We start from the raw sequence: 8,974 nt of genomic DNA, 5'->3' as shown, positions 1-8,974 counted from the left end.
CTTCACTCAATATGCCAGCAAATTTGGAAAACAGCAGTGGCCACAGGACTGGAAAAGATCAGTTTTCATTCCAATCCCAAAGAAAGGCAATGCCAAAGAATGCTCACACTACCACACAATTGCACTCATCTCACACGCCAGTAAAGTAATGCTCAAAATTCTCCAAGCCAGGCTTCAGCAATACGTGAACCGTGAACTTCCTGATGTTCCAGCTGGTTTTTTTTTTTTTTTCCAGAGTTCTAGGACTTTTCATCTGTCCCAAAATTGCTGAAGCAAAAATCATGATAAAACATTCTGCTTTCCTTTACACCCCCCAACGCCAAAAAAAAAAAAAAAACTCCGTAGGAAAAAAATTATTTTGTACATGGGAAGAAACAGTATAAATTCAAAACTTACAGATAAGGGTTAGCTCTATCACTCATCTCTTTAAAAAGTTTATACGAATATCCAGTCAACACCAACAGGGTTATCTCCCTTGAAATGTTATCTATACGGATTTCCAAGTAGACCACAGGGCTGTATACTGTCTTGGAATGTCCTCAGAAGGCTCTGTCATTGATCAGGTAACAGAGTAAAAACTCCAGAGTCCTTTCTTTCAAATGGAAGAGGGAGAGACAGGGATAGAAGAAAATAATCAAACTTTGTCTTCTTTCCTTGTGGCTTGTGGTCTCCTCCTCCTCCTCTGCCTCCTCAGAAGCCTCCTCGCCCTCCAAAGCCTCCCCAGCCTCTGCCACCAAAGCCTCCTCAGCCACCGCTGCCACCACCTTGGCCTCCAAAGCCACCTCTGCCTCCTCCTCGGCCACCAAAGCCACCTTCACCCTTAGGTTTGGCCCAGTCCAAAGTGACTTTGTTTCCATCGATTTCACCATCTTCCATGGCCTCCTTGGCAGCTTTGGCATCTTCCTTGCTGTTGGTCTACAAAACCAAACCCTTTGGAGGATACAGTCTCCTGGTCAGTGACTATCCTTGCTCAAATAGAGCCGTCAAAGGACTCCTTTAACGTCTCTTCTGTGGTATCTTCAGAGAGACCTTTGACAAAGAGAGTCTTAGGTGGCTGGCTTCTTGCATTAGGTGATCCCCTGGGTCCTTGCAACTCCAGTCAAGCTGGTTTTAGAAAAGGCAGAGGAACCAGAGATCAAATTGCCAACATCCACTGGATCATTGAAACAGCAAGAGACTGTCAGAAAAACATCTATTTCTGCTTTATTGACTATGCCAAAGCCTTTGACTGTGTGGATCATAATAAACTGTGGAAGATTCTGAAAGAGATGGCAATACCAGACCACCTGACCTGCCTCTTGAGAAATCTGCATGCAGGCCAGGAAGCAACAGTTAGAACTGGACATGGAATAACAGACTGGTTCCAAATAGGAAAAGGAGTACGTCAAGGCTGTATATTGTCACCCTGCTTATTTAACTTATTTGCAGAGTACATCATGAAAAACGCTGGGCTGGAAGAAGCACAGGCTGGAATCAGGATTGCCGGGAGAAATATCAATAACCTCAGATATGCAGATGACACCACTTTTATGGCAGAAAGTGAAGAGGAACTAAAAAGCCTCTTGATGAAAGTGAAAGAGGAGAGTGAAAAAGTTGACTTAAAGCTCAACATGCAGAAAACGAAGATCATAGCATCCGGTCCCATCACTCCATGGGAAATAGATGGGGAAACAGTGGAGACAGTGTCAGACTTTAGTTTTTTGGGCTCCAAAATCACTGCAGATGGTGATTGCAGCCATGAAATTAAAAGTCACTTACTCCTTGGAAGAAAAGTTATGATCAACCTAGATACCATATTCAAAAGCAGAGACATTACTTTGCCCGACTAAGGTCCATCTAGTCAAGGCTATGGTTTTTCCAGTAGTCATGTATGGATGTGAGAGTTGGACTGTAAAGAAGGATGAGCACCAAAGAATTGATGCTTTGAACTGTGGTGTTGGAGAAGACTCTTGAGAGTCCCTTGGACTGCAAGGTGATCCAACCAGTCCATTCTAAAGGAGATCAGCCCTGGGTGTTCTTTGGAAGGAATGATGCTAAAGCTTAAACTCCAGTACTTTGGCCACCTCATGCGAAGAGTTGACTCATTGGAAAAGACTTTGATGCTGGGAGGGATTGAGGGCAGGAGGAGAAGGGAACAATAGAGGATGAGACGGCTGGATGGCATCACTGACTAGATGGACGAGACTCTGAGTGAACTCCGGTAGTTGGTGATGGACAGGGAGGCCTGGCGTGCTGTGACACGGGGTTGCAAAGAGTTCAGACACAACTGAGAGACTGAAATGAACTGATGTTGAGGTGTTATGTCTAGTCACAATTTATTGCACTTTTTATCATAAAAATGTGTTAAAAAACATAAAATGCTTTTTATGCAACAATTGAGATAATCTTTATGGTTTTTTCCTGTTAATGTCACAAAGAGTTGGACATGACTGAGCGACTGAACTGAACTGTTATGTAACATACTCCAATGATTCATTTTATAAATCTGACTTGGTCAGAGTGGATAATGCTTTTTCTTTTGAGAAAACCTGTCACAGGGCAAATATTACTTTAGTTTTTCAAGTTACAAAAATATAAGCTTGTAAAGAATACAATCTATTTCATATAAGAATGGTTCTAGTTATTTAAAATTTATAAATAATCTGGTATATACAATTCACATACAAGTCTTAAAACATGCAACACCTACTGAATGGCATACACTATTCAATTCAGCTGTTGCTAGTTAAATGAAGTTTTTCAGACTATTTTTAAACATAGGAAAGAATGGTGTTTGGGCAATCTGATGATTACTAAGTGTAGTTTAAGAAGTCAATCCAAAATAAAAATGAGCTAATTTTGAGTAAGATATAATGAGTATATCTGATCAGTGGGAAGATGTGGTCTAAATTTCAATTCCACTCTTCTATTATTTAATGTTCTTTCATTATTATACCATAAATATAGTGTGTAGATTGGTGCTAAAGTAAATTAATTATTTGTTTTTAAATTAAATGATAAAAGATTAGCTTTGAGTTGCAGTGTAGAAACAAAATAGGCATATCTAGCATTAAAGCATTAAAAAATAGAAAAGATGTTTAAAATTTAATTGGCAGCTAAAACTAGGGTTATTTACCTTTAGATGTTGTGAAACAAAATTAATCAACTAATCAACTTGTCCTTTTGAAGTTTATAGTTTTATAATGATCTGCTATTCTCTATTTTGCCTCTGAAAAGGCAAAGAGTTTTAACCTAACAAATATGTCTTAAAACAGCTCTATTTGCTCAATGTCATATGGAAGAACAAGGCATAACATTAAATATTTTTAGCATTAAATGACTAAAATATAACAACAGTACAAAATATAGAGGAAAATCACTTATTTGGAGGGTGGCTCATATACAAGAGACTTCTGACCTAAAATTGACATTGAAGACGTTGAAGTTAATGGTGTCAAAAAGAGAAAGGAATAGCTTTGTTTAAAATTTTTGTAGGATTAGGCTTATTGCTGACATTTTACCTTCATAATTTCTTGCATAAATGTATATATGTTATATATATTATATATATATACACACACACACATATATATATATAGGTGATAAACATGAAGGGAAGTGGAAAACCTTTAAATTCATTCTTGGAACAATGTGACACATGAGAGTATTTGGCAACTATACACATTACCTTTAAAATATACTATATTTTTTAATAAGGTAGAAAATAGGTACTAAAAATTTAACATTTGGCCACCTGATTTTACTTTGGGCTCCAACCCCATATCTTTACATTTCTTATTCGTTCAGTTCAGTTCAGGCAGTCAGTCGTGTCCGACTCTCTGTGAACCCATGAATTGCAGCACGCCAGGCCTCCCTGTCCATTACCATCTCCTGGAGTTCACTCAAACTCACATTCATCGAGTCGGTGAGGCCATCCAGCCATCTCATCCTCTGTCATCCCCTTTTCCTCCTGCCCCCAATCCCTCCCAGCATCAGAGTCTTTTCCAATGAGTCAACTCTTTGCATGAGGAGGCCAAAGAACTGGAGTTTCAGCTTTAGAATCATTCCTTCCAAAGAACACCCAGGACTGATCTCCTTCAGAATGGACTGGTTGGATATCCTTGCAGTCCAAGGCAATCTCAAGAGTCTTCTCCAACACCAAAGTTCAAAAGCATCAATTCTTCGGTGCTCAGCTTTCTTCACAGTCCAATTCTCACATCCATACATCATTTCAGTTAAGTCATTCAGTCGTGTCCGACTCTTTGCAACCCCATGAATCTCAGCACGCCAGGCCTCCCTGTTCATCACCATCTCCCGGAGTTCACTCAGACTCACGTCCATCGAGACCGTGATGTCATCCAGCCATCTCATCCACTGTTGTCCCCTTCTCCTCCTGCCCCAATCTCTCCCAGCATCAGAGTCTTTTCCAATGAGTCAACTCTTCGCATGAAGTGGCCAAAGTACTGGAGCTTCAGCTTTAGCATCATTCCTTCCAAAGAAATCCCAGGGTTGATCTCCTTCAGAATGGACTGGTTGGCTCTCCTTGCAGTCCAAGGGACTCTCAAGAGTCTTCTCCAACACCACAGTTCAAAGCATCAATTCTTGGGCGCTCAGCCTTTTTCACAGTCCAACACTCACATCCATACATGACCACAGGAAAAACCATAGCCTACACTAGACGGACCTTAGTCAGCAAAGTAATGTCTCTGCTTTTGAATATACCATCTAAGTTGGTCATAACTTTTCTTCCAAGGAGTAAGCATCTTTTAATTTCATGGTTGCACAACCACTGGAAAAACCAAAGCCTTGACTAGACGGACCTTTTTTGGGAAAGTAATGTCTCTGCTTTACAATATGCTATCTAGGTTGGTCATAACTTCCCTTCCAAGGAGGAAGCATCTTTTAATTTCATTGCTGCAATCACCATCTGCAGTGATTTTGGAGCCCCCCAAAATAAAGTCTGACACTGTCTCCACTGTTTCCCTCTCTATTTCCCATGAATCGATGGGACCAGATGCCATGATCTTCGCTTTCTGAATGTTGAGCTTAAAGCCAACTTTTTCACTCTCCACTTTCACTTTCATCAAGAGGCTTTTTAGTTCCTCTTCACTTTCTGCCATAAGGGTGGTGTCATCTGCATATCTGAGGTTATTGATATTTCTCCTGGCAGTCTTGATTCCAGCTTATGCTTCTTCCAGCCCAGCATTTCTCATGATGTACTCTGCATAGAAGTTAAATAAGCAGGGTGACAATATACAGCCTTGACGTACTCCTTTTCCTATTTGGAACCAGTCTGTTATTCCATGTCCAGTTCTAACTGTTGCTTCCTGACCTGCATACATATTTCTCAAGAGGCAGGTCAGGAGGTCTGGTATTCCCATCTCTTTCAAAATTTTCCACAGTTTATTATGATCCACACAGTCAAAGGCTTTGGCATAGTCAATAAAGCAGAAATAGATGTTTCTCTGACAATCTCTTGCTGTTTTGATGATCCAGTAGATGTTGGCAATTTCATCTCTGGTTCCTCTGCCTTTTCTAAAACAAACTTGAACATCTGGAAGTTCACAGTTAACATATTGCTGAAGCCTGCCTTGTAAAATTTTGAGCATTACTTTACTAGCATGTGAGATGAGTGCAATTGTGTGGTAGTTTGAGCATTCTTTGGCATTGCCTTTCTTTGGGATTGGAATGAAAACTGACCTTTTCCAGTCTTGTGGCCACTGCTGAGTTTTCCAAATTTGCTGGCATATTGAGTGAAGCACTTTCACAGCATCATCTTTCAGGATTTGAAATAGCTCAATCAGAATTCCATCACCTCCACTAGCTTTGTTCATAGTGATGCTTTCTAAGACCCACTTGACGTCACATTCAAGAATATCTGGCTGTAGTTGAGTGATCATACCATCGTGATTATCGTGGTCATGAAGATCTTTCTTTGTACAGTTCTTCTGTGTGTTCTTGCCATCTCTTTTTAATATCTTCTGCTTCTGTTTGGTCCATACCAAAATGATAGCATACTGAAAGAGGAACTCCCCAGGTCAGTGTGTGCCCAATATGCTACTGGAGATCAGTGGAGAAATAACTCCAGAAAGAATGAAGGGATGGAGCCAAAGCAAAAACATTACCCAGTTGTGGATATGACTGGTGATAGAAGCAAGGTCCTATGCTGTAAAGAGCAATATTGCATAGGAACCTGAAATGTTAGGTCCATGAACCAAGACAAATTGGAAGTGGTCAAACAGGAGATGGCAAGAGTGAACGTCAACATTCTAGGAATAAGCTAACTAAAATGGACTGGAATGGGTGAGTTTAACTCAGATGACCATTATATCTACTACTGCGGGCAGGAATCCCTTAGAAGAAATGGAGTAGCCATCATGGTCAACAAAAGAGTCTGAAATGCAGTACTTGGATGCAATCTCAAAAGCGACAGAATTATCTCTGTTCGTTTCCAAGGCAAACCATTCAATATCACAGTTATCCAAGTCTATGCCCCAACCAGTAACGTTGAAGAAACTGAAGTTGAACGGTTCTCTGAAGACCTACAAGACCTTTTAGAACTGACACCCAAAAAAAGATATCCTTTCCATTATAGGGGACTGGAATGCAAAAGTAGGAAATCAAGAAACACCTGGAGTAACAGCCAAATTTGGCCTTGGAATACGGAATGAAGCAGGGCAAAGGTTAATAGAGTTTTGCAAGAGAATGCACTGGTCATAGCAAACACCCTCTTCCAGCAACACAAGAGAAGACTCTACACATGGACATCACCAGATGGCCAACACTGAAATCAGATTGATTATATTCTTTGCAGCCAAAGATGGAGAAGCTCTATACATCAGCAAAAACAAGACCAGGAGCTGACTGTGACTCAGATCATGAACTCTTTATTGCCAAATTGAGACTTGAATTGAAGAAAGTAGGGGAAACCACTAGACAATTCAGTTCAGTTCTGTTCAGTTCAGTCACTCAGTCGTGTCCGACTCTTTGCGACCCCATGAATCGCAGCATGCCAGGCCTCCCTGTCCATCACCATCTCCTGGAGTTCACTCAGACTCACGTCCTTCAAGTCAGTGATGCCATCCAGCCATCTCATCCTCTTTCATTCCCTTCTCCTCCTGCCCCCAATCCCTCCCAGGATCAGAGTCTTTTCCAATAAATCAACTCTTCTCATGAGTTGGCCAATGTACTGGAGTTTCAGCTTCACATCATTCCCTCCAAAGAAATCCCAGGGCTGACCTCCTTTAGAATGGACTGGTTGGATCTCCTTACAGTCCAAGAGACTCTCAAGAGTCTTCTCCAGCACCACACTTCAAAAGCATCAATTCTTTGGCGCTCAGCTTTCTTCACAGTCCAACTCTCACATCCATACATGACCCCCGGAAAAACCATCGCCTTGACTAGATCGACTTTTGTTGGCAAAGTAATGTCTCTGCTTTTCAATATGCTATCTAGGTTGGTCATAACTTTCCTTCCAAGGAGGAAGCGTCTTTTAATTTCATGGCTGCAATCACCCTCTGCAGTGATTTTGGAGCCCTAAATAATAAAGTCAGCCACTGCTTCCACTGTTTCCCCATCTGTTTGCCATGAAGTGATAGAACCGGATGCCATGATCTTAGTTTTCTGAATGTTGAGCCTTAAGCCAACGCATCAAGAGGCTCTTTAGTTCTTCTTCACTTTCTGCCATAAGAGTGGTGTCATCTGCATATCTGAGGTTATTGATATTTATCCCAGCAATCTTGATTCCAGCTTGTGCTTCTTCCAGCCCAGCGTTTCTCATGATGTACTCTGCATATAAGTTAAATAAGCAGGGTGACAATATACAGCCTGACATACACCTTTTCCTATTTGGAACCAGTCTTTTGTTCCGTATCCAGTTCGAACTGTTGCTTCCTGATCTTCATATAGGTTTCTCAAGAGGCAGGTCAGGTATGACCTAAATCAAATCCCTTATGATTATACAGTGGAAGTGAGAAATAGATGAAGGGACTAGATCTGATAGATAGAGTGCCTGATGAACTATGGATGAAGGTTCGTGACATTGTACAGGAGATAGGGATCAAGACCATCCCCATGCAAAAGAAATGCAGAAAAGCAAAATGGCTGTCTGGGGAGGCCTTACAAATAGCTAGACCATTCAAGTATGACCTAAATCAAATCCCTTATGATTATACAGTGAGAAATAGATTTAAGGGACTACATCTGATAGACAGTGCCTGATGAATTATGGACGGACATTTGTGACACTGTACAGGAGACAGGGATCAAGACCATCCCCATGGAAAAGAAATGCAAAAAAGCAAAATGGCTCTCTGGGGAGGCCTTACAAATAGCTGTGAAAAGAAGAGAGGCGAAAAGCAAAGGAGAAAAGGAAAGATATAAGTATCTGAATGCAGAGTTCCAAAGAATAAAAAGAAGAGATAAGAAAGCCTTCCTCAGCAAGCAATGCAAAGAAATAGAATAAAACAACAGAATGGGAAAGACTAGATCTCTTCAAGAAAATTAGAGATACCAAGGGAACATTTCCTGCAAAGATGGACTCTTGTTCATTACTCTCCCATTAATGTATTAGTCCTACCACCATTCACAGGAAAAAAATATTTTTATGAAACTTTGATTTTAAGTCACCAAATGTATCAGATATTCAGGTATCAACCAGAATATCATGTATCTCTTTAGTAGATGTAGTCACTCTACAAGAAAATTGGCAAACATAAAAGACATTGCTTAACATGAAAAAGATATCTCTACACATGATTGCAGTGTCAAAGCAGTTATGCATACCTGAATCAATATATTTTCATTGAACTAGTTTGAATAAGTCATATTAAAACAGCATTACTGGTGTTTACTGAAAATAGGCAAGTATTTTATTACAAAATTAACATACTAACAACAATTTTTTAACAATCCACTTCCTCTCAGAATTGTTATGCTAATATCTCATATAAAGCATTATGGAGGAGTTTAATTTCTGTGATAGCCTGGGCTCACA

General features: G+C 40.3%; 1 long non-coding RNA gene across 1 annotated transcript; it reads right to left on the bottom strand.

Annotated features, from left to right (window-relative positions):
* Window positions 1–216: 216 nt before the first annotated feature.
* LOC120867918 lies at window positions 217–7,367 on the bottom strand. Its single transcript, XR_005722071.1, has 3 exons — window positions 7,357–7,367; window positions 920–930; window positions 217–337 (listed from the first exon to the last, which is right to left on the bottom strand). It is a non-coding gene; the product is annotated as an uncharacterized LOC120867918 (long non-coding RNA).
* Window positions 7,368–8,974: the final 1,607 nt, after the last annotated feature.

Source organism: Oryx dammah, unplaced genomic scaffold, assembly GCF_014754425.2.
Source record: "Oryx dammah isolate SB20612 unplaced genomic scaffold, SCBI_Odam_1.1 HiC_scaffold_9, whole genome shotgun sequence".
Classification (NCBI taxonomy): domain Eukaryota; kingdom Metazoa; phylum Chordata; class Mammalia; order Artiodactyla; family Bovidae; genus Oryx; species Oryx dammah.
This window is presented reverse-complemented; position numbering and strand designations above follow the sequence as displayed.